At 35.1% G+C, this 27402-nt stretch overlaps 1 long non-coding RNA gene across 1 annotated transcript; it reads right to left on the reverse strand.

Moving 5' to 3' along the window:
• Positions 1 to 4040: 4040 nt before the first annotated feature.
• On the reverse strand, positions 4041 to 18891 carry LOC141372480 (uncharacterized). The gene is made up of 3 exons (XR_012377746.1): positions 18771 to 18891; positions 16488 to 16559; positions 4041 to 4244 (listed from the first exon to the last, which is right to left on the reverse strand). It is a non-coding gene; the product is annotated as an uncharacterized lncRNA (long non-coding RNA).
• Positions 18892 to 27402: the final 8511 nt, after the last annotated feature.

Here is a 27402-nt window from a genome sequence, read left to right on the forward strand (position 1 = left end):
TGATACATGTTATTACATGGATGAACTGTAAAAATAGCATGCGAAGTAAAAGAATCCAGTCACACAAGGCTAAATATTATATGATTCCTTCATCTGACATATCCAGAATGGCAACATCTGTAGAAACATAGAGTAGATTCATAGTTTTATGGGACTTAAAGAGTGGATGGGGAAATAGGTGGGTGATGGCTAAAGAATACAGAATTTGTTTCTGAGATAAAGATGTTCTAAAATTAGATTGTAGTGCTGGTTGTTCATATTTGTGAATATACTAAAATCTATTGAATTGTGAACTATAAATGAGTAAATTGCATGGTATGTGAATTGTAGCTCAATAAAGCTCTTTAAAAAAATTGAGAGACCTATGAGAATGTCAGCTATTTGAACTCAGAGAAGAGCTCTTGACAGAAGAAATATATTTGGAATTTGTGGATAGATTATAACTGAGATTGCGGGTAAGGATGAGAAAATATGGAATTAGGATTAAATATGGCTAACAAGCAAACTTGCCAAAGTTTTAACATACATATTTTGGGTCAATGCTGGCAGGTCAGTAGAAGAGACTACGAAGGAGCAGTAAGACATGAAGTGTAAAAATAAAGGTTGTGGGATTGTGGTTTCAAGGGTGCCAATAGAGTGTGTTAAGAGAGTATTATGAATACTCTTGGAATGAAATTAAGAGTCAAGTAGGATGTGGTATGTATATATCTATGTAAGTAGATGTGGTATGAAAAATATCCATCAGATTGAGTGACTCTAAGTCATTATTACCTCTGTTAGGGCCATTTTGTGCAGTGGTGGTGGAAAAGGCTGCAGAAAAAAACAACAGCAACATTGCAATTCACTGGGAGCAATGTGTGTAGGGGAGGATGTGGTGATAATGGCAGTAAATCTCTTTGCTGAAGTAGGGTGTGATTTTAATTAGATGGTAAGTCAGGAAGAGGAATATTTTTTGTCTTCAAATTCGAAAAATACCAGCATAGTTAAATGTGGATTGGAAAAATCCCATAGCGATGAATATGAGGAAAATCCAGGATCTATAAAAGAAGAATTATTATTGGAAGATTCCTGAGAAAGAGAGACTTGATTTGGTTTAGATCACACATTAGGTATTGATCTTAAATGATAATGCTTACATACTGTAAAAAAAAATCTCTACATATTAGGGGCCATTGGTGAAATAAGGTTAGACTGAGCGAGCACTCACTGTTTGGAAATTGGGTTGATTAAAGAGCATTGCCACTAAATATCTGTCAGCATTGGTACCTATTATTTTCTTAGAACTCAATCTCATAAATACACAGATGCATAAATAAACACAATTAAAAACAAACATCAACTTTGTAAGGGTCATCATGAAAGAAAGAAGGGTGGAGTACTTCCAAAAGAGGAGAGATATGGGTACTCTTATAGGGCACCATTTATCCCAGTAAACCATCTCCGATCTACACTTTTAATATAATATCTTAACTGCTCTTCATGTTTTCAACCTCTTCCATTTTCTGTCTCTGCCACCCCACCATGTTGCTTTCAAAATTGAATTCAAATGCAACATCTTCATTGCTCTGAGAGGGTTTTGGGTTTTTTTGGGGGAGGGGGTTCTTTTTTTATTATGTTATGTTAATCCCCATACATTACATCATTAATTTTTGATGTAGTGTTCCATGATTCGTTGTTTGCGTATAAAATCTAGTGCTCCATTCAAGTATAATCATTACACTCTTCTGTTAAGACTTACTTCTTTAGCATCAGAATAAAGTTTCAATGTATTCCTATTACATCTAAAGTCCCTTGGATTTGTGGTGTGGCCCTTTTCATTGTGTTTTTCTTGCTTACTACTACAGGGAAAGCAAAATCTTGGTGGCTCTTTATTCTTGTCCATAAGTTCTTCCTTTTGTTCAGAATGCTTTTCCACAAGTGATCCTTGGCACACCTCTTTTGTGTCTCTCTTATGCCTCACCAATTTCCCTTCAAACTATATACTTATTTGAATGCATCATAAAAGTCCATCTTCCAAATACTTATAAAAACTTGACTAGATTTCTTCCTTTAAAAAAAAAAAAAGGTAGTAACCTATTATTTTAAGGGTTTGATTGAAAGGTGATTCTAACATTAGTTAAGAATATTTTATTTTAGAATAAAATTCAGTATAAGACATATTAATATCGATGACACCATAATAAATGAAAAACCAATGTTTAGGTTTTTTGTTTAATTAGATTTTATTATTTGTAAAGTTATATGCAATATATTATATTTTTTTTACCTCATTTAATCTTCCTTCCTACGTATGACCTCTCCATTCCATTGCTGAGCAAACTTAAAAAATCCCCCAGGTAATTGGTAGAAGAGGTGATATTTGAATACAGATAATTTGGCTCTAGAGCTTTCTCTCAAGTACTTCAGTATGAATGTAAGAACCATTGTATTTATGCAGGCTTACATTTTGGACCATCAGGGCAGTGTTGATTATTCTCAATATTGTAACTGAAACAAATTCAATAAAGAGCCATAAGAAAATTAATTCAATTATAGTTGAATATGTCACTCTAATAATTAAGATTTAATTTAATGTAATTAAATAGAATTTTAATTAAATCTATATATTAATAGCCAATATTTATATAGTTCCTCATAGCTTATAAATTACTTTTGTAGGATCTTATATGATTGTCACCACAAATATGTAATAGAAAGAAATCTTTCTGTTTACCAATTTATAAATAAATGCATTAGACTCTTTCAAAGAGTTTAAGAAGCTGATCCATAGTGTTTGGACACCAGAATCCTTCTGTTGCACAGTTTACTGTTTGACAGCTTTAGGAGCTGTAACAACTCAACCTTTTGGAAATCCAGCAATTTTGGAAAAGAAGTGAAGGAGAAATCACAATTCTTTTTTTTTCTTTAAAATTTTTTTATTTTTATGTTAATCACCATACATTACATCATTAGTTTGTGATGTAGTGTTCCATGATTCATTGTTTGTGCATAATACCCAGTGCTCCACACAGAACGTGCCCTCTTTAATACCCATCACCGGGCTAACCCATCCCCCCACCCCCTCCCCTCTAGAACCCTCAGTTTGTTTTTCAGAGTCCGTCTCTCTCATGGTTCGTCTCCCCCTCCGATTTACCCTCCTTCATTCTTCCCCTCCTGCTATCTTTTTTTTCTTAACATATATTGCATTGTTTCAGAGGTACAGATCTGTGATTCAACAGTCTTGCACAATTCACAGCGCTCACCATAACACATACCCTCTCCAATGTCTATCACCCAGCCACCCCATCCCTCCCACCCCACCCCCACTCTAGCAACCCTCAGTTTGTTTCCTGAGATTAAGAATTCCTCATATCAGTGAAATCATATGATACATGTCTTTCTCTGATTGACTTATTTCACTCAGCATAACACCCTTCAGTTCCATCCACGTCGTTGCAAATGGCAAGATCTCATTCCTTTTGATGGCGGCATAATATTCCATTGTGTATATATACCACATCTTCTTTATCCGTTCATCTGTCGATGGACATCTTGGCTCTTTCCACAGTTTGGCTATTGTGGACATTGCCCCTATAAACATCAGGGTTCACGTACCCCTTCAGATCACTACATTTGTATCTTTGGGGTAAATACCCAGTAGTGAAATTGCTGGATTGTATGGTAGCTCTATTTTCAACTTTTTGAGGAACCTCCATACTGTTTTCCAGAGTGGCTACACCAGCTTGCATTCCCACCAACAGTGCAGGAGGGTTCCCCTTTCTCCGCATCCCCGCCAACATCCGTCATTTCCTGACTTGTTAATTTTAGCCATTCTGACTGGTGTGAGGTGGTATCTCATTGAGGTTTGATTTGGATTTCCCTGATGCCGAGCAATTTTGAGCACTTTTTCAGGTGTCTGTTGGCCATTTGGATGTCTTCTTTGGAAAAATGTCTGTTCCTGTCTTCTGCCCATTTCTTGTTTGGATTATTTGTTCTTTGGGTGTTGAGTTTGATAAGTTCTTTATAGATTTTGGATACTAGCCCTTTATCTGATATGTCATTTGCAAATATCTTCTCCCATTCTGTCAGTTGTCTTTTGGTTTTGTTGACTGTTTCTTTTGCTGTGCAAAAGCTTTTTATCTTGATGAAATCCCAATAGTTCATTTTTGCCCTTGCTTCCCTTGCCTTTGGCGATGTTTCTCTGAAGATTCTTTTTACCATACTTCAACTTCTTTTTTTATGTCTCTGTTCAGATTCAGCCTTGGCTATGAAAAAGAAAAAAAGAGAGCATTGGGGATGGTTCTACATTATGAGGGTAAAGGACAAGAACAGTTCCCAAGAAACAGTGATCACATTTGGCCCAAGAGGCACTTGGACTGGTGCCTGCCTATCTCTTGTTTCAGTTTCTTTCAGATTTTCATGTGAGGTTTATATAGTGCACAATTCCATGTGTTAGTGAGGGTGAGCCCCTTTCACTTTTGATCTGCTAGCTAAGCCAGTTATTGCAATTCATATCTGAAAACTATGGGGAATCAAATGTTTAAAGTGCTTCTGTTTGGAATTAACTCATATTACAGACTCTCCTGAAAAATGATTATTGCTGATGGCATTACCAATTCTCTAGAATGCAAATTTTCAAGTTATCTGGTTTATTAATGTGGGTATTAACATATAACTCTGACTTAGAATTCTCTTAATGATTTACTGAACAAATGGAGAAAAGCATCTCTCTATTGACCTTTCTTTTTAGCAGTTTAGAAACACTCTATCTTTCAAACACAGATTGACCTTGAACTATATTTAAAATATTATTTAAATGACATATTTATTCTTACATATAAATGGAAATTTAAAAAATAGTTTACAGGCTGCTGTAACAAAGTGCCACAGAGTGGGTAGTTGAAATGACAGACACTATTGTGTCACAGTTCTGGAATCTAGAAGTCTGAAATCAAGCTGTAGGTAGGCTTGATTTATTCTGAGAGCTGTAAGGTAAGAACTGCTCCAGGCTTCTCTCCTAGCTCCTGGATAGTCATCTTCATGTTCACCTGTGTTCCACCTGTGTGCAAATCTGTCTGCAAATTTCCTCATTTTATAGTGACCTAATTTTAAGTTGATTCCTTCTGCAAAGACCAAATCTTCAAAAAGGTTCACATTCTGAGAACCAAGGGTTAGGACTGTAACAGAGTAATTTTGAAGGGACACAATTCAACCCACATTACCACTTTTACAATATTTTTCTATCTTGGCTTTCTTGTCACATTTTGTAATTCCTTGCTTATTAATAAGCTTTTTGTTTTGTGGTTAGAAAAGTGGTATGCTATCTAATACATAAATGTTGATAAGAATTGTAAGAAAAATTCTTGTTAATGCAATGCATTGAAGAATCAGAATCTCTTAAAAACAGATAACATATATTATGTGAATAAATGACTAAAAATATAGCAAAATCAAAACCCACAGGAGATCACTATATTTTATTACAACTAAAGGACATGTCATAATAGTAAAGAAAGATAAAAGGTTGAAACTTTTCCATGGATGTTGGGAATTTCACTAAACATCAAATAAGCAAACTTTTTCTAACTGATGGAGAAATACCAATGAGGCTGAATATTCTTCTGATTATTCATCTCTCAGCTGGAAATATGATTCTTATAATTACCAGTTTGAGATGAAAAATTAAAGCCTATGTTTTAATGGTCCTCTCTCATAGATGATTAGATTTATTAGCATGATTCTGTATGTATGTTTATACTTAACTATAAAATATGTTTAAACCTACATGTTTCAGAGTTTTTTTAACGTTGTTGAAAATTCTGTTCTTAATGAAATTCTGATGACTCTGAAAGTTTTAATGACTTTCCTTGGATGTTTATATATAACACATTAAAAATAATATATTTTTTTCTTTCACTACAGTCTATACTCAATTCAAATTTTATCTGGCATTCATTCATTTATTCCAGAAATGTTTATTGAGCACCTTTCATGTACCAGATATTTTTCCAGACACTGGAGACATAGCAGTAAACAAAATAGAGAAAAAACATTTGTCTTTGTGGAGCTCAAGTTACCATGGGGGGTAGACCGACCATACATAAATAGCTAGTGAATTAATTATACAGCATATTGAAAGCTTTCATGTACTATGGATAAAAATAAAGCCAGGAAAGTGGATAAGAAGTGCTGGTTTGTGGAAAAAGAGTTTATAATTTAAAATGGATTCTCAGGGAATTCCTTATGGAGGTATTTGAACAAATACTTAAAAGAGATGATAGAGCAAGTCATATGAAGATCTGGGGAGTAAAAGAGAAAACTGTCAGCAAAGGTCAAAGAGTCCAATCGGTGCAAAGGCCCTGAGGCAGGGGAGCAACATGGAGGCCACAGTAGTTACAGTGGAGTAGACAGAAGAAGGGAAAGAAATGATGACTGATGAGATCAGAGAGTTAATGGAGAAAACTGCAGAGTAGTATAGACAATTTTAGACTTCTGCATAGTGTGAAGGAATTTCTAAGTTATACTAGCTCAAGGAGATAAGCATCTTTCTCTAAATCTAAAGATAGACTTTAACCACCTTTATCTCCTATTGCAGTCACCACCATGCCACATGAAACTAACACTTCAGAAAAGCCTTTCCCAGGTAACAGAATCACAGAAACTATTACATAAAGTGCAGAGATAGGGAAGTTAATTTCCTTAAGTTTTGTCATTGTGCTGATTACATTACTGCAAAGCATTATACACTTATCACTACAATTGGCAACAAAGAAAGAAGATTGCACACCTGAATTCTGAAGTTGGAACTATTGAGGCAAAAACAAAACTGAAGTTTTCCAGCTTTTAGATCAGTTCTGGAGCAATGATGTGACCAGAGGACATTTAAGGCAATTAACATAAGGCGAAATTTAAAAAAAAAATGAGAAGCTTTATTAAGAATTGTTATATACAGATAAAACTTTCCTTTTTATCTTGGTGAGTTGTATTTGGTTGTTAATATCAAGACAACATTATAGTTATATATTGATATTATATATCATTTGGTATGCATATGTTTAAGTTAATTAGTATACTAAATGCAGTTTATTTCATAGATTTTTTGTCTTCAGTTTTACTTTTTTAAAATTTTTTAAAGATTTTATTTATTTGAGAGAGAGAAATAATGAGAGAGAGAGAGCATGAGAGGGGGGAGGGTCAGAGGGAGGAGAAGACTCCCCACCGGGCAGGGAACCCAATATGGGACTCCATCCTGGGGCTCCAGGATCATGTCAGTTTTAAATGATATTTCGTGGGTCTAATTTGAAATCCCAGAATGAAGAGAAACCATTCGTATATTATTAAAAAGTACCTGCAGGGCACCTGGGTGGCTCAGTTGGTTAAGCAACTGCCTTCAGCTCAGGTCATGATCCTGGAGTCCCGGGATTGAGTCCTGCATGGGGCTCCCTGCTCAGCAGGGAGTCTGCTTCTCCCTCTGACCCTCCCCCCTCTCATGTGCTCTCTCTCTCTCATTCTTTCTCTCAAATAAATAAATAAAATCTTAAAAAAAATAAAAAAATAAAAAGTACCTGCAAAGTTTTAACTAATAACTGTAATCAGAGTGGTGTCTGGAATAACTTATGTGGAAAGGTTTTCAGTTAAGGATTCTTCAGTCCATGTGGACCTGCTAGTGGCTACAAAGACAAAATAAATCGCCCAGTTTAACAAACAAAATATTATTTGTTAGATTTGCATCTTGAAAACTTTTGTAGAAGAAAATGCACTCTCTGGAGATAGCAGAGGTTTTCCTATTGTGTGGAGCAATTTTCAGAGGATTTATTAACTTTTGAAGAGCTGGAATTCTAGAAAGATACTTTCTTTTCCTTCCCCCAAATTGGTGAAGCATTAAAAGAGACTCAGGACAATTTTATTAGGTGGGTATTATGCTAGTAATGAGAACATAATTACTTTTCCCAAATTGAGAAATCAGTCTGTAGTGAGTGCTTGAACCAATTAAGCTAGATAGGAAAGACCATGTATAATGCCTCATTATATTACATATGTACTACTTGTTAAATTCAGCCTCTTTTAATCTTGCTAGTCGAAAATATCCCTCCCATCAGACAATTTATTTTTTATATCTAGTCAACATTTTTATTGAAACACGAGTTAAATGCGAAGAGAGTGCCTTTTCAGCAAGATTTTAATGTAGTCCTTGTTATGGACGAATGAAAACCACACACTTTACCTGATATTGAGTACAATTAAAGTATAATTAGAATCTAATGGATTTGCTAAAACATTTAATGATGAATAACATTTAATTCTGTATACTGTAAAAGGTATCTAATTGAATACTCAATTTTAGTAGTCAAATGAATACACTAATATGAGGTAACATTTAAGGATTGTCATGCAAACCACCAAATAATATGATAGTTTCAAGACTGATGGCATATGCCCTACATAATCTTTTTACTTATACTTCTATAATTTGGGATGGAAACTATGATTCCTAGAGTAGGAAGTAACATTATCTACCATAGGTTACCTCTGGTTTTATAGCAAAAACATTAAAAATGCTAGGATGAAATGTTTATTAAAATCATTTAACGCCTTCATAGGGAGACTGAACTTACTTGTAATTTTTGTTTGATTATATTTTATGTTTTAAATTGTGAAAATCATTTAATCACTGGGGTAAATGAAAAAAATATATAAAATACACACAAACAAGACACTGCAGGTTTGCAATTTTGCAATGTGAGACTGTAAACATTCAAAACTACTTAGCAATATGTTTCCCTTGGTGATAAATTGAAAGAGTTGATGTTTTATGCTAATTAACATGGAATGATGGGGTTAAAGGAGCAAACTGTTTGGAAACATATCCCTTCAATTGTATTTATTAATATTATTTTAGTGTTATTTTTGTTATCAGAACATGAGCTATTAGATTTGATACATGTTCCAGGTATAAGGTGACCTGTGTGGAAATTGTTGCTGTCCCTGGTGCTCAGTTGAAATGAAATGCACATATGGTCTCTGTATGAAACCCTTCTCATAAGTTGGAATATTCAATTTTCCAGCATGTTCCTGACCTTTTCAGCTTCTGACCTTCTGAGTAATGTTTGCACACATGATCTGAATCTAGGCAGGATCACTCTTCTTATCATCAATCTCTTGTGTTACAGACTTTGGATCCATGACCATATTTTTGATTTTACAATCCCATGAGCAAAGACCACATTCAACTTAGTTGTTGCCAGGATGTTTTGTCTTGATCAAGCCCTTGTGAGATGTATCTAGCACTTGTGATTAGTAACTGAGCAATAAGTAGATCAAATAAGTTAACCGAGGCATATCAATGATGAATGGGCAATAGTTAGAATCCATTAAGAGGTGTGAAAACAAGCAAACAAAGCAGTAGACTAGAGTTCTATTTTGTTCTTAGCCACAATATCAATTTTAACAAAACAAAAACTTATCATTTATAGTAACTTTCAAGAAGTATTTATGGTTTGACATCAACAAATTGTAGTTAGGTTTTCTTCATGCATTTACTTCATAAATACATTCTGGGTGTATATTACAAAGAAGGTGCAATGGTGGTTTCCAAACAGCGTGTCATACTTCTGACCTAGACAATATGACCTAGATATGATTTCCCCTGCTCTTCCCCATAAAGGTGAAATATAAGCCCTAGAAAGAAGGTAAGAGACAACTAAGTGAGAATTTTGAATTGCATAAAGAGGAAGATAAGAATGGCTAGGCACCACAGACTGAGGAAGAACAGAGCAGCAGGGTGCCTTCCAGCCAGAATAAGATAATGTAGGCATGACTTTCCCGACTTCCAATTTATCAAGAGAAGGCAATCCAGATAGGCTTGTTTCTGCCCTGGATCTCTTGGAAGTACTGTCAAAAACAACAGGTAAACTTAACAATACCAGCAAGAGGCATCACCTGGGAGTGCTGCTGATAATGTAGCAGAAATACAAATACATCCAATAGACTATCCTTTTTCTCATGGGTGTTATAAATCATATTTGATAATTCCAACAAAAATATAGCAATTCCTGATATTTAGACGATGGTATTTAAAATTGGGGAAGGTAAAGGGATCAAACTGCAAGTAAGATGTCTACAATTTATTTGAGGTGGTAAAATATTATACCAGTATGCTATGACAAGCAGCATATGTCTATTGTAATACACACAGAAACCAGTAGGAAACATAAAAAATCAGTGTAAAGAAATCAGTTACATTTCTAAATACACTAACAATGAAACAGAAGAAAGGGAAATTAAGGAATCGATCCCATTTACAATTGCACCAAAACCCATAAGATACCTAGGAATAAACCTAACCAAAAAGTAAAGGATCTATACTCTAAAAACTGTAAAACACTCATGAAAGAAATTGAGGAAGACACAAAGAAATGGAAAAACGTTCCATGTTCATGGATTGGAAGAACAAATATCGTGAAAATGTATATGCCACCCAGAGCAATCTACACATTCAATACAATTGCTATCAAAATACCATCAACTTTTTTCAAAGAAATGGAACAAATAATCCTAAAATTTGTAGGGAACCAGAAAAGACCCCAAATAGCCAGAGGTATGTTCAAAAAGAAAACCAAAGCTGGTGGCATAACAATTCTGGACTTCAAGTTCTATTACAAAGCTGTAATCATCAAGACAGTACAGTACTGGCACAAAAACAAACACATAGATCAATGGAACACAATAGAGAACCCAGAAATGGATCCTCAACTCTATGGTCAACTAATCTTCAACAAAGCAGGAAAAAATATCCAGTGGAAAAAAAACAGTGTCTTCAACAAATGGTGTTGGGAAAATTGGACAGTCACATGTAGAAGAATGAAACAGGACCATTTTTTATATCATATACAAAGATAAGCTGAAAATGGTTGAAAGACGTAAATGTGAGATAGGAACCCATCAAAATCCTAGAAGAGAACACAGGCAGCAACCTCTGTGACCTTGGCCACAGCAACTTCTTGCTAGACTCATCTCCAATGGCAAGGGAAACAAAAGCAAAAATGAACTATTGGGACTTCATCAAGATAGAAAGCTTTTGCATAGCAAAGGAAATAGTCAACAAAACTAAAAGACAACCAACATAATGGGAGAAGGTATTTGTAAATGACATATCAGATAAAGGGCTAGTATGCAAGATCTATATAGAACTTATCAAACTCAACACCCAAAAACAAATAATCCAGTCAAGAAATAGGCAGAAGACATGAGCAGACATTTCTGCAAAGAAGATATCCAAATGGATAACAGACACATGAAAAATGCTCAACATCACTCGGCATCAGGGAAATAAAAATCAAAATCACAATGAGATACCACCTCATACCAGTCAGAATGGCTAAAATTAATAAGTCGGGGAAAAAATTGTTGGTGAGGATGCAGAGAAAGGAAAACCCCCTTACACTGTTGGTGGGAATGCAAGCTGGTGCAGCCACTTTGGAAAAGAGTATAGAGTTTCCTTAAGAAGTTAAAAATAAAGCTACCCTACAACCCAGCAATCACACCACTAGGTATTTACTGCAAAGATATCAATGCCGTGATCCAAAGGGACACCTGCACCACAATGTTTATAGCAGCAAGGTCCACAATAGCCAAACTATGGAAAGAGCTCAGACGTCCATCAACAGAGAAATGGATAAAGAAGATGTGGTATATATAGATAATGGAATATTACTCAGCAATTTTAGAAAGGATGAGATCTTACCATTTACAATAACATAGATGGAACCGAAGGGTATTATGCTGAGAAAAATAAGTCAAACAGAGAAAGACAATTATCACATGGTTTCTCTCATAAGTGGAATATAAGAAACAGTGCAGAGGATCACAGGGGAAGGGAGGGAAAACTGAATGGGAAGAAATCAGAAATGGAGATAAACCATGAGGGACTCTTAACTACAGGAAACAAACTGAGGGTTGCTGGAGGGGAGGTGGGTGGGGGGTTGGGGTAATTGGGTGATGGGCATTAAGGAGGGCACGTGACATAATGAACACTGGGTGTTATATGCAACTGATGAATCATTGTACTCTACATCTGAAACTAATGATGTTTATATGTTGGCCAATTGAATTTAAATTAAAAAAAGATATGTTGGGGCGCCTGGGTGGCTCAGTCGTTAAGCGTCTGCCTTCGGCTCAGGTCATGATCCCAGGGTCTTGGGATCGAGCCCCACATCGGGCTCCCTGCTCCGCGGGAAGCCTGCTTCGCTTCTCCCTCTCCCACTCCTCCTGCTTGTGTTCCCTCTCTCACTGTGTCTCTCTCTGTCAAATAAATAAATAAAATCTTTAAAAAAAAAAAAGATATGTTGTTAGATTCTAGGTCTTCTGAATCAAACATGATATATTTTATTCTGATACCATTATTTAGAAGGACTTTGGTGACCTATAAACATGATAATTTGAATTTTAATATATGTAAAAAATGTTTAATAAATACAATAAAAAAGAAACATATACAAAGAAGTATACTCAAAAACACCATAAATAAATCAAGATGGAATTCCAAAAAGAGTTTAAATAACCTATAACAAGGTAAGAAAACTGAAACAAATCAGTATTTTGTTTCCTTTAGGTAAATACCTAGTAGTGCTATTGCCGTCTTTCTGTCACTGATTTCTAGATTGATTTACTTTACACAGCTTATATGAAATCAATTCAGGTTTTTTTTTTTGCTCAAGATATGGCCTTTCTCAGTGAAATTTCCATATACACTTGAGAAAAATATGTAATTTCATTCTTACTGAATGGCGTTTCTACATATGTCAATTAGGTCCTTTTGGTGGATTGCCTTCTTTAGATCTTCTATATCATTGCTGATTTTCTGTTCAATAGTTCTATAGTTTGTTAAGAGTTAAGGTGTTGAACAGACACATGAAAAGATGCTCAATATCACTCAGCATCAATGAAATACAGATCAAAACCACAATAAGAAAGATACCACCTCACACCTGTCAGAATGGCTAAAATTAACAAGTCAGGGAAAAAAAAGTGTTGGCGTGATGTGGAGAAAGGGTAACCCTTTACACTATTTGGTGGGAATGCAAACTAGTGCAGCCATTCTGGAAAGTTTTGAGTTTCTCAAAAAGTTAAAAACAGAACTATCCTATGACCCAGCAATAGCACTACTAGGTATTTACCCAAAGGAAACAAAATACTGATTCATTACACTTCCCAGACAAAAATAAAAAAAGAGAAGACACAAATCACCAATATCAGGAATTAAAACTGAAGATTTCACTAGAGATATTGAAGTCTATAAAAGAATATTAAGTCAATAGTAGGGATAATTTTATGCTAATAGATTCAAAAACTTATAAAAAATGGACCAATATTTCAAAATTCATAAACTACTAATATTCAAGCAAGATGAAATAGATAAGCTAAACTGTTTTTTTATAATCCTTAAAGAAATTGAATTTGTAATGGAAATACTGAAAAAAAAATCTGAGCCCAGATTATTCATTGGATAATTCTACCAAACATTTATAACAGAATTAACACTGACTCTATATAATTCTTTCTATAAAATAGAAGAGGAGAGGATATATCTGGATTCATTTCATGAGCTCATCATTACCCTGATAGAAAAGTCAGACAAAGGCAATACAAAATAAAGAAAAAGAAAGAAAGATTGAGAGAGAGAGAAGGACTTAAAGAAGGAAAGGTTGGAAGGAAGAAAGAAAGGAAGCGGGAGGGGAAGAGGGAAGGAGAGAGAGAGAGGAAACTACTGTCTAATATCCCTCATAAACTTAGCCACAAAAATATTTAAAAAATTAAAAACAAATCTAACAATGTATAGAAAGACATATCCACCTTGATCAAGTAGAATTTATTCCAGGTGTGCAAGCAAGACTTGTTCGACATTTAAAAGTCAATGTATGTGCTATGGTGAGCGCTGTGAATTGTGTGAGACTGTTGAATCGCAGGCCTGTACCTCTGAAACAAATAATACATTATATGTGAAAAAAAAAGAAGATATCAGGAAGGGAAAAATGAAGTGGGGGGAATCAGAGGGGGAGATGAACCACGAGAGACTATGGACTCTGAGAAACAAACTGAGGGTTCTAGAGGGAAGGGGGTAGGGGGATGGGTTAGCCTGGTGATGGGTATTAAAGAGGTCATGTACTGAATGGAGCACTGGGTGTTATACACAAATAATGAATCATGGAACACTATATCAAAAACTAATGATGTAATGTGTGGTGATTAACATAACGTAATAAAAAAAAGTCAATGTAATTCACCATGTAGCAAGCTAAATTAGAAAAATTACACGATCATATAAATTGATAAAGAAAAAACATTTGCCAAGTCCCAAACCCTTTCATGATAAAAAAAATACTGCAAATTAGGGATAAAAAGAACTACCTCAACTTGATAAAGAATATTTGCCAAAGAATCATTATACTTAATGGTAAAAGACCGAATGTTTTTTCCCTAAGATCAGGAACAAGGCATCAGAGAGAGACAAATACCATATGATTTCACTCATATGCAGAAATTAAGAAACAAAACTGACGAACATAGGGGATGGGAAGGAAAAATAAAATAGGATAAAAACAGGGAGGGAGACAAATCATAAGAAACTCTTAACTATACAGAACAAACTGAGGGTGGCTGGAGGGGAGGTGGGTAGGGGGATGGGGTAGTTGGGTGACGGGCATTAAGGAGGGCACAGGATGTAATGAGCACTAAGGGTTATATGCAACTGATGAATCACTAAATTCTACCCTGAAGTTAATAATACACTGTATGTTAACTAACTTGAATTTAAATAAAACGAAAAAAAGAACAAAGCAAAATGCCTATTCTTATTCTTATTTGATATTGTCCTAAAACTTCTACCCACTGCAACAAGTCGAGAAAAATTAAACCTGAATGACAAATAGATTAGAAAGGAAAAAATAAAACTGTCCCTATCTGCAGATGGCATAATTGTCTACATTGAAAATCCAAGGAATTTACAGAAACTCCTAGAACTAATACATAAGTTAAACAGGTTGCAGGATACATCAATATATAATTCTCAGGTTCACTTCTACATAACAACAGTAATACTGTAAAAAACCAAAACTGAAAACACAAAACTATTTATAATTGTTCCTTAAAATGAAATATTTATGTATAAACTTAATAAAGCATATCCAGTGTCTGTATACTTGAACACAAAAATATAAATATATATTTTAAAATATAAATCATAAAAAATGAAAATAATCAAGAAACATAAATAAATGGAGAGATGTGCTAAGTCCATGGTTCAAAGATGTCAATTCTCCCCCAACTGATCCACAGATTTAACGCAATTGCTATCAAAATCCACATAAAAATTTTTGTAAACATAGGCAAGCTTATTCCAAGTTTATATGGAAAAGCATAGGCTCCGGCGTAGTTCAATCAATGTTGAAAAAGAAGAATCACTCTATTCAATATCAAGGCTTACTATTAGGTATAGCAATCCAAATTGTATACAGTATTGTTGGAATGGTAGACACATACATCAATGAAACACAATAGGGAACCCAGAAACAAACCCATAGCAACATGCCCAATTGACTTTGGCAAAGGTGCAAAAGCAATTACTTGAAGGAAGGATAGACCTTTAAATGGAACTTGATGAAGCAATTAAGCAATAAGTCATCCATAAGTTAAAAAATAAACCTGAGCCTAAACTTCATATATTATGCCAAAAATTAAGTCAAATGGATCATAGATTTAAATGTAAAGCATAAAATATAAAACTTAAAAATTCACATGGAGAATATTTTCAGAATGTAAGTATGGACCAAGAGTTCTTAGACTTAAAACCAAAGTTATGACTAATAAAAGAAAAATTTGATAAAATGAACCTTATCAAAATAAATGTTTTGAATCGTACATTTGTGATGGGAATATAAAATGGTACAGCCATTCTGGCAAACGTCTTGCAATTTCTTAAATAAGTACACATGCAATTTCCCTATGATCCAGCAACTGTTTCCTTGGGCATTTATTCCTGAGAAATGGGTATTTGTAATCATACAAATATCTGTACATGAATGTTCATAGCAACTTTATTCATGATTGCACAAAACTGAACAATCCAGATGTCCTTTAATGGGTGAATAGTTAAACTATGGTACATCCATACCATGAAATACCAACCGGCAATAAAAAGGACTCCACTACTTACATACTTAATAATTTAGACCAATCTCCAGGGAACTATGCTAAATGGAAAAGCCCATCACAAAAGGCTGTATTACTCAACAATTCAACATTAATAACATTGAAAAGGCAAAATTACAGAAATCAAAAATATGTTAGTGATTGCCAGGGATTAGGGACAAGAGTGTATGTGTGTGTGGGAGAGTTAGAAGGTAGAGGAGGGAGAGTAAAGTATCCCCCAAACTGAGAAGGCACTTTGAGATTAGAAAAAGAATCAGGACACTCCATACAGTTGATAAAGAGTTTTATTCAGGATAACTTACTGACAGGGTGATCCAGTGGAGGATGATCCACGGCAGCTGCGTTGTTACTCCCCACAAAGCCCAGACTTTAGTCTGCAGATTTTATAGAGCAGGAGGCATTGTAGTGAGATCAAAGCGTTCACATGCACCTCAAAATGTTTGCCTGCACTTAATTGGAAGCTAATCTTTAATTAGATCTTGTGGCACCACCTGTGCATTAGGAAGGGGCAAGACTTCATTATCTCTAACAGATTCATGGAAGGTGAAAACAAAGCTTCCCCATATCCCAACCTTGGCAGGCATTTCTAGGGTATGCATGTTAATACCCAAGGCCTGGACACATAGCCCCAGGAGAGTTCACTGAGGAAACATGAACAAGATGGAGGGCCAATGATAGAGTCAGTATTGTCAGCACTCCTATAGGGAGGATGGGTAGAGAGGAGGGCGGAAGTTAAGGGAAGTTGGGTATTATCGGGCCACATGAGGAATTCTTGTGGCAATGCAAGGATTCTGTATCTTGATTATAGTAATGAATAAACAACTGCACATTTAATAAAATTTACAGGATTAGATACACACAGGCACAAACATACAGGTAAATACAACAAAAATGGGGCCATCTGTGTAAGATCAGTATATCATAACAATTTCAATACCCTGATTATATTGTACTAAAGTTTCACAAAGTGTCATAATTTGCAAAACTCTATAAAAGATCAATTAGGTCTTTCTGTATTATTTCTCAAAACTTCATGTGAATCTATAATTTCCCTCAAAATAAAAAAGAAATAATTAAAATATATGCCAGCCCTTGAGAAGCTTATGGTCTAGAAAGGAATACAAGAAATGAATAATGCTATTACATACATAAATAAAGGAGAATGTGTTACAAAAGTGTTGTGTAGAGGGGCGCCTGGGTGACTCAGATGGTTAAGCATCTGCCTTCGGCTCAGGTCATGATCCCAGGGTCTTGGGATCGAGTCCCGCATCGGGCTTCCTTCTCCTTGGGAGCCTGCTTCTCCCTCTGCCTCTCTCTCTCTCTCTCTCTCTCTCTCTCTCTGTCTTCCATGAATAAATAAATAAAATCTTTAAAAAAAAAAAGTGTTGTGTAGAAGGAAATCTCTTCCATCTATGTCAATTGGGTGATGATTTTTGAATGTCAGGAGTATTTTGCTATTTGGAAGTTATAGATGGATTAGAAATACAGATAGAGAAAAGCCTGAGAAAAATTGCATTGGGGGTATAGTGACTTGCATAGATTATTTTGTCTGAGGTGAGTATCACAGATGAAGTAGTGGTCAAAATTAGGACTAAAGAGGGGAGAGGCTATTAAAAATCAAGGTTTTATCTTTTGCAATTTAGACAATGCTTAATTATTAAATAATCCTGAGTGGATGAGTGAGACAGTTTGCATGGTATTCTAGGAAGATTAGGGATAAATATGAGGGAAGAGAGAAATAAGTGTGAGCAGGGATGGAGGAAAGAAGTAAGAATTGTGAGCAGGGAGAGGGCAAAAATAAGAAGTACCAGCAATTAGAGAAGTTATGGCATAGTCCGTGGGTGTGCAGTGGTTCTCTACAAGGGAGAATGGAAGATGCATAGGGGAGCTGTGGTGGTGGTTGAATCTGATCTGACGGGGTTTTTATTGAGAGAAACAGAGAGGTAGTTCTTATAATTGACTCTGAGGTTTTGAATCTTAATGAATGATGAGAGTACTATCAAAAACAGAGTTTCGGGAAGAAAGTAAGTTTGCTTTTAGTTGTGTGATTGAAATGCTTGCAGTACATCCAGCTAGCATTGTCTATGGCAAGGTTTCTTAACCTTGGCATTACTGACATTGAAGCGGATTATTCTTTGCTGATGGGGTCTGTCATGTACATTGCAGGATTGTTAACAGCAACCCTGGCCTCACTTGTCACTGAGAACCACTGGTCTAAGTTGGGGGATGTTGGCAATTTATGATTTGGTCTTAGCAGTGAGGTCAATCTCTACTACACAAGAGTAGGTGATTGCTTAGTATTTATTAATGATATGTAAAACTTTTACTAATACTTATTTTCCAAAGTTGACCTTGAAATATTTGAGATCAGTAATTCAAAATTTGGACCATTCATTATTTTTCCCAGTGGATACATGTTCACAAGAAAATACATTTTTAAAAGATAAATTGGATGAAATTGAATGACCCATAAATTCTAATAATAAGGTAATTACTTTATGAAATCATTCCAGATCAGGGAAGAGAAAAAAAATATATTTGCCAACTTAAAATAAAAATTTAAAAATTTCACCATAATGGGGCACCTGGGTGGCTCAGTGGTTAAGCGTCTGCCTTCGGCTCATGTCATGATTCCAGGTCCTGGGATCGAGCCCGGCATCGGGATCCCTGCTTGGTGGAAAGCCTGCTTCTCCCTCTCCCACTCCCACTACTTGCATTCCCTCTCTCGCTGTGTCTCTCTCTGTCAAATAAATAAATAAAAATCTTTTTTAAAAAAATAAATAAATAAAAATAAAAATTTCACCATAATGCACATGTTTGGGACATTTCTATGACATCCTTCTAAGTTACATTACACAGAAGTATGTTCTTAATGTGATTTGAATATTTACCTTTTTGCCAGCCCTTAAGGCAAAGGAAGAATAATAATGACACATTATAGACACTATTTAATCCAAGATTTTTTAAAATTTTACTTTGTCTATAACTTCTATTTTGTTTTCTATTAGTTATTATGAGGGAAAATTATTGTTTCTTCCCAAATAATAATTAATGTTTCCTAAATTCATACTATTTAGGCTGTCAAGGATCTGAAATATCTACAACTTTAGAGTTATGCAGCCTGGAAATAAATTTCAAAAGAAAATAAAAGCTTCAGTAAACACTCAACATTTTTAAGCTTTCAAAATTAAGGCATAAGACTATTATAATTTTTTAATAAATGGACTAAATTTTATAAAGTATGTTAAAATGAATATTAGTCCATTTTAAAATATTGAATTTAGGAATTTTCTAAGGAGACAAAGGACTTAAGCGTTTTTCATAGTCTCTGTGTTTCTCTAGTCTGTGGAACAATAGCCTCAACAGTTCTATAAACAAACAAACAAACAAACATATTTTTTTAAGAGGGAGGGAGTGCAGATACTTCACACTAAGTCTGGAGTTACGTGGTGTAAATTAGTATGTTAGCAGTTCTGAGGAGTTTTATAGCAAAGGAATATGTTTAAGTTTGTTCAAATCACTGTGTTGAATTCTTTGTATATATACATACTTGGTCCCTAGTGTCTTGTTATTTCTCTTATATCTCTTTACATAGAAAAGGGTGCCCTTTATGGTGCTCAATCAGTGTTACTAACAGTTCTTCATGATAACTGAAAGTAATTAACAAAGCACTTGCCATTTTGTATTTTAATGTATTTGTTTATATTTTCTAAGTAGACAGTGAAATTTTTAAGAGGAGTCATCACCTATTCACCCTTTTTTTATACCACCCTACCACAAAAATTCATATGGTAGAGTATTATTCAGACATAAATATGTCTGCAGCTTCCAGGTGGTATCCAAAAAGCACCTCTACCTCACCAATGAAAGAACATTTTCAAGGTCCTTTCGTTTTTTTCAGTAGATTGGAAGATTGGTAGATTGAAGCAAAAAGTCTTCTACATAACTAGAAGACTAACAACATTCAAAAGTACTACATTAGTAAATGGTTTCGAAGACAGCACAGAATCATGTGTGTGTGTGTGTGTGTGTGTGTGTATACGTGTGTGTGTGCGTGCCTGCATGTTTGTGTGTATACTTTGTGTTTTCTTGGTGCTATTACCTAACACATTGCTCAATCTTGGCTGAAATTATTTTCATTATTATATTTATCAATGTTCTTACTATGTTTACCAGTGACTCTATACAGAAGCATAGAACTCTCTTCTACTATTAAAACATCCTAGTAGAGGTGTGCCTGGGTGGCTCAGTCGTTAAGCCTCTGCCTTCTGCTCAGGTCATGATCACAGGGTCCTGGGATCGAGCCCCACATTGGGCTCCCTGCTCCGCGGGAAGCCTGCTTCTCCCTCTCCCACTCCCCTTGCTTGTGTTCCCTCTCTTGCTGTGTCTCTCTCTGTCAAATAAATAAATAAAATCTAAAAACAACAACAACAACAACAACAAAAATCCTAGTAGAAATTGAAGCTACCTAGATATGTAGGTCTAATTTCTCAAAACTAAAGAAAACAAAAAAGATTTCAACTTTACCAGACTGGCACCTTAAAAAAAGAATATGACCACTCTGAAAGCCTTTACTCCAAAAGAGAAAGTCTCTTTATGCACTTAAAGTACTTAAATGTACAAATAGGAATTTATTTTATTGACTTCCATTTTTTTTCATTTAATGAAATTTTCACTCAAAGAATGATATAAAATGTTCATCTAAAAGAAAAGTATTATATTCACTGGCAAGGGATTTAAAAATTAATGAACTTATTATGATAGTGGTCTACCCATGAACATATATATATTTTCAGTGAGGTTATAAACTCCTAACAATTGAAGCTAGTGTTAACGGAGTAATTAATGGCTTTTAGAACACAGACTTTTGTATTTGTCAGTATCATGTTTTTGCATTTGCACTTTTCATATTACTTTAGTTGCAGTTTCATATTTATTTCTATAAACACATATTTCAAGTAGTGGGTGGAAATTAAGGGAGCCAGATGGCTCAATGAACTAAATGAAAGAATGGAGACTCAGAGATATAATTTCCCTGATTTTTTTCTCTGCCACATAACCTCAGATATAGGACAGTAATCTCAGTTTTATAGGTTCCTGTTAGGTAACTATTCTAAATTCAGGATTTCTGTGTAACATCATTGGAGTTATTTAATAAATATCATAGATAAAAATTATGTCCAGTCTATATTTTGATGCAAAGAATAGGCATGAATCATAGGTCCATATGTAGATGGCCCAGCACCAGCACCGACATCATTTAAACATCTCTATCTATGTGATTTTAACTCTTCAACTCAGTTTAGAAAAAAATTATGAGAACTGCACAGGTGCAGAAGCTGTTGATAGCCCCAGGTTGGCAAATTAGTAGGCCAAGAAGGGCAGGAACAAGAAAGTATAATACGTAGATTTCCTAAAAGCAGTTTCCATCCAGGAACAATGAGAACAGACACAGATGCAGGCAGTTTCCATGGCAGATTCCATATAAAGCTATAAAAAACTGTCATTACTCTTGAGATACACAGAATGTCTTTAGTGTTCAAGGTTAGGGCTGTAATTCTACTTCAGTGCATGATTATAGGCAAGTCTCTTACATTTTCTGGGCTTCTGTTTCCTCCTCTCTGAAACAGTTAACAGAAAGCATGATTCAGAGGATTGCTGTGAGGTTTTAATGAGATAACATGCTTGATGCAGCTGGAACATAAATTCACACAATATTAGCTCAGTGGGTATATTTATGTGCTAGATACTGTGCAAGATGATGGGACACAGTGTTGAATATCTGTGTCCCCTTGCTTTGTAGTAAAATAATTCCTGGGTTTCAGCTGGGCTTATAGCCTCCAGGAAGAAAGATCATCTTTCTTTGTCTCTTGCTCCTTCTGCTAACTGGAATGTTGAGATAGCTGGAGCTCAAGTAGACATATTGGACCATTAAGTGTATTACCAGTACTGAAAATGGCCAAGCAGCAAGATCAAAAAGCCTTGGTTCCCACAACCGTTGTGAAGCCACTGTACCAGTCACAGACTAATATAACAAGAAAGTATTCTATAACATGGAAGAAAAATACACTATCTAATAGACTAATATAGCATGAGTATTCTATAACATGGAAGAAAAATACACTATCATTTTTTAGTTTTCTGGGTTTTCTCTCACTTGATAAAGCCCACCTAACCTGGTGAACCAGATACTCTCTGTCTCTATGGAGCACATCTGGTGAAGAAAAAAATAAATACAATAATTCATCTTGCCTCTTTCTAAAGTCCTGGAGATCTGTGTGGTCTGGAGCTCTGTATTAGATCCTGTCTTTGATGTCTAAAAAAAAAAAAACCAAAAAAAAAAAAAACCAGGACTGGATATAAGACCCTTGGAATCCAAACACTTCAGAACAGGACCTCTGAGAATTTAAAAGTTTCACAACACGCCAGTCTTGGGCACCACACAACATGACTCTCTGCTGCCTCCCCTCGATCTGAGTGAATGGGCTTTTGCAGTTCATCCCACGAAATACAATGGAGGCTGTCAGACATTTGAATGTGATGAGGGTTTAACGTAGGTAAGGACTGGCAGTACTTGAAGCCATGAGAAGTAGTTGTGGATCAAACTGCTAAGTGCTGTGTATTCTTTTAAGAAGCGCAAAGAGAGGGCAGAAACGAGTAAGTTGATAAGTGATATAGTCTGAGTGTTTTATTAACTGAGCACAGATACTGTGAAATGGGAAGGGAGCATAGTTAGTTACAGGTAGCCAATAAAGAGGCAGTACTCAGGGCCAGTTTTGATGGCTTTCTTTCCCATGATATTCCCATGGCTCTCTTTCCCAGATTCATGATATTATAAGAGTCAACCCCCAAACTGACTTCTAGAAGAAACCAATTGTATGAGAAGTAATAATTGACTTTGCAGAAGGTAATTACAGTTCATTCTCAGAAGGAAAACTGTACCGGATAAATCCTTGATAGGTTGTTCAGGTACAACATAAGTACATACAATCAAGCAAACACACACTAGTAATCTTTCAATATAGAAAGCGGAATAATAGAAGCGATTCAAACATTGGACACCAGAAATGGAGAATGCAATCACCAAATAAACATCCATTTCAGAACTTATACGGCAAGTCTTAAAAGTGAGCCAAGCTTTGTAGGTCATGGGCTAGGTACTGATTTGCTCAGGTTTTAGGCAATCAGCGTGATGATCCTGATAGATTCCTGAGCCCATCCAACAAAGTAACGCATGTTTTCATTCAGAAAAAGAACAAATTGCTCCCAAAGTCCTCCTGAAGCTTGATTTGTACTCTAAGGGCCTGGAAGGAGAAAGGATGTTACAAATAATTCTCTTTTTCTCTTTCTCTTTTATTTTTTAATTTATAAAATGATGACAGAGGTAGGTACACAGATATTAAAAATAAGACAGCAATAAACAACTGTTGAATTTAAGGTTTCCTACACATTTCCTTCTCCAACCTGATTTTGTGCTCCATTGCCCCTCACTTAATCTTTTTTATCCTGGCCTTCTTTCAGTTTCTTCAACCATTCAAAATGCTTGCTCAACGTAGAACTTTGTTCTACGTTGTTGAGTTCAAGGCTGTTCACTTTGCCCAGAATGGGCAGAATGGTTCTTTCTCTGATTCTTTCCTTAGATGCCCAAACTACTTATTGAAGCTTTAGCTTACCTCCTAAGCATTAGCTTACCTCTGTATCTCTTATTTTCCTTTACTGCACCTGTTTGTTTGTTTGTTTGTTTTTTACTCCTTGTAGAACACAATACTCTGCTTTCCATTTGACTTTCTATTTTTCTTGGCACTCTACACTCAGGACTGAGCATAGTGTTGGCAGAGAATAGTCTCCTAGGGTTACTGGTTAAAAAAAAATAAATGAGGAAAGGGTATTGCATTTCTTTTTTCCTTAACTTTCTTGAAAAGTACAACTACAAATCTATAAAACCACTTAGGATATAAATGATTAAAAAGTACTTTTTGTAGGACAAAATATTAATTGTATTGTTATTAGGATGATCCTAAGGTGTATATGGAGGGGTCAGTATCTTTTTGAGGAAACTGATAATTTAAAAAAAAAAAAAGGTATTTTTTTCATTAAAACAATGCAAATTTGTAAGATTTGTTTCTGGAAAGAAAGTATTCTCTTTAATGAACTCTTACAAAGCAGTCTGTTTGTAGCTGGACATGGTTTACTTCTAAGTTATTGAAGTAAATAATTTCTTTTTTTGTTTGACTTCAAATAAACCTATAGGCAAATTAGTGAAATAATGTTCTGAAAATAATTTTCTATTAAAATGAATTTGGTATGTTCACTCTCTATACATTAAATTGTTATCAGGCAAGTTAAAGAAATATTTCTACTATCTGAACAGAAAGTCAGATTCAAGGAAAATCTAAGTAGTTGATAAATGTTATTAGAGAAATTAAAATGAGTATATAATGTTTATAATTGTCCTTTAATGTTCATGCCTAGAAATTAGCAGATGATTATATCAATAATTTCAAGGCTATTAGGGACTGATTAATAAAATTCATTGCACATAATGGGTATACTTTAGACAATGGTTTAGGTGTTGTAGGGGCCATGGGCAGGCCAGCCCAAGCTGGGCCACTTTGTTTTTGTTTTTGTTTTGTTTATTTATTTATTTATTTATTTTTATTGTATGTATGTATGTATGTAGGTATTTATTTATTTATTCAAGGTGGGCCACTGGCATGAGATCACTTTCGTGTTAAAAGCAATCAAAACCCAGCTCTTTCCTTACCCCTCAACTACCTAACAGAATTTAGGTAGAGGACTCCAGGAAGAGAGCTATCACCATAGATAACTACATTACACTACAAACTAGGTGTGGTAGACAGGAGGAAGCTACCAATGTTCTCTCTCTCCCATTGTTTCTGAGTGGCCCAGAAAACATTTGTCTACCAAACATTTACTCTTTTTCTTCTTCTTGTGAATTGAATCCCTTGCTTTCAAATTCCACTCTTCTCCCTTTCTTCTCAGTTCAAGAATGACATATGTACCTCATTTTGCCTGACTGTCTTTGGAATTTCCATGTCTGTGTGGATTCCCCATATGTATGAAATTAAATTTGATTTTCTCCTGTTAATTGTCTCATGTCAATTTGATTCTTAGGCCAGCTAGAAGGACCTTGAGGGGCAAAGGAAATTCTTGCTCCCTGACAGTGTCGTATTAACTTCTAGTCATTCTATAATATGGTTTTTAAAGTTATTAAAAATAAGACAGATTTGTGAGTCAGGAAGCCCTGAAATACACATTCAATGTTTAATTCACAGTAAAATATTTCATAAACCTTACATAGAAAGCCATATTGGCAAATACATTCTTTAACTAGGCTATAGCCTGTACTGAGTAAGTATACTATAAATAAAGATGATAAATCCCCATACTGTAGAATTAGCGGGCTATGTATTTGGCAAATAGAAAATTGTTCAAAAAATAATCAGGAAAATTATATATTGTTTTTTTCTAAATATCTGCCTATCATGCATACCCCAGAAAGCCTTAGTATTGTGCACTAAAACTGTACATGACTGATATCAGCCTTCTGTGATCTTTTCAAGTGACCTCAAGGAGATAGCAAAAACAAGAAGACCCAGAAAACCAGTTAAGTGGAGGCATGCAAGCCTATTTTTGAACAGTCAGATATGATACAAACATAATGCATTGAGAAGACCTAAGACTCCTTCATGTGTCTATATGAAAATCAGTAAACCTTAATTTTTATAACTGATGGAATTATACCTTGTGACACACATTTGGAGAACTGCTTGGAAGCATGTATATCTGTATATAATATGGGTGTATAATCCACCGTGAACTAACAAGTTTTGGAGCGTTCTTCTGTCTTTTTGCCATAGTCCTTGCTAAGACAATGAATAAAGTATTTACTAACCAATTTTTGAGGTTTACCTTTTATTCAGTTGACAGTATTAAAAACAACAGTACTTGCTTTACGAAGAATGAATGGTTTGAAACATTTAACATTTACATGTTCAGGAAAGTCTTCATAAACCCAAATTACATCATTAAAATCTGCAGTTTCACTCTAAATTAAAAAATTGATATAGATGCAAAGTTATTTTACAAACAAAATACATGATGGTAAATGTAACATGAATAATGTAGAAAAGTATTCTAAGACTTATTTCTTGGGGAGGTCCTTTGTAATTATGTCATCTGACATTCTACAAGATTCTTTAAATCAGAATAATGGAATCATCTAGAGAATTAGAAATTTCAAGAAATGACTACATTACCAGAAATGCTTGAGTGACGCTCTTTCATGGTTTTTTCTCTTCAAAGATGGTGATTCATGCTAACTGCATGATTGAAAGAGGGACATTCTGTACCACAAAGTCTCTGGAATGCAAGGAGTCCTCTGGCATACTTAACGACTGAGCCACCCAGGCGCCCCTCCTCTGGCATACTTAATAACATGCCTTGTTCTGAAGATAATGAGGACATCACAAGCTGTTTGGGTCTTTTGTCTAAAAATTACCACCAGAGGCTCCTGTAAGCCACTGTGGTTTTCAGGGCCTGATTCCTGCAGAGCCCAAGTCTGGTTTTGCTGCTGCATCAGCTGTTTCTTATGGCACTCAGGGCAAAGATACCCGATGTGGTAAGAAATCCACTCACTTTAGTTGCTCTCCACTGGGCGCAAAATTTTGATCAGCTTTTCAAACTAAGATTCTTTCTGAAATCCTGAGCAAGGTGACAATGTTCACTTGCCTTGCCCCGACCTGAGCAGAAGTGAAACAGAGCTAATAACTGGCATATGGTAATGGTATGAAAGACCACATTACATGAATAGCATGAAATATGACACTTTTTAAAGTTTTAGAAGGCCAATAATGTTCCATCAGGAAAATTATAGTTGAGTATTTTGATTGAGGTGACAAAGTTTAGTTTTTTATAATGAACCATAATGGACAACTGGCTTGAACAAGGAATTCCTTTTGCTTAAACATGTCATTGCCCTGCAATTAGAACAAGATGATATATCAAGGGGAAAACATTTCAGTGACATTGCCTTACCTATTGTAAATGTGTCCAGTAGAGTTTATGACTTGATAAGCACAGATAAGAGCCAACAGAATTTTTTGAAGAACTGCTGGATAACACAGAAGAAAATTATCTCAATTCTGAGCCTTAAGTCTTGAAAATATTTAGAAAAAAACACACTATTGTTACAAA

This window comes from Callorhinus ursinus, unplaced genomic scaffold (assembly GCF_003265705.2).
Source record: "Callorhinus ursinus isolate GAN/ISIS: 27379988/994484 unplaced genomic scaffold, GSC_fseal_2.0 scaffold4, whole genome shotgun sequence".
Classification (NCBI taxonomy): Eukaryota; Metazoa; Chordata; class Mammalia; order Carnivora; family Otariidae; genus Callorhinus; species Callorhinus ursinus.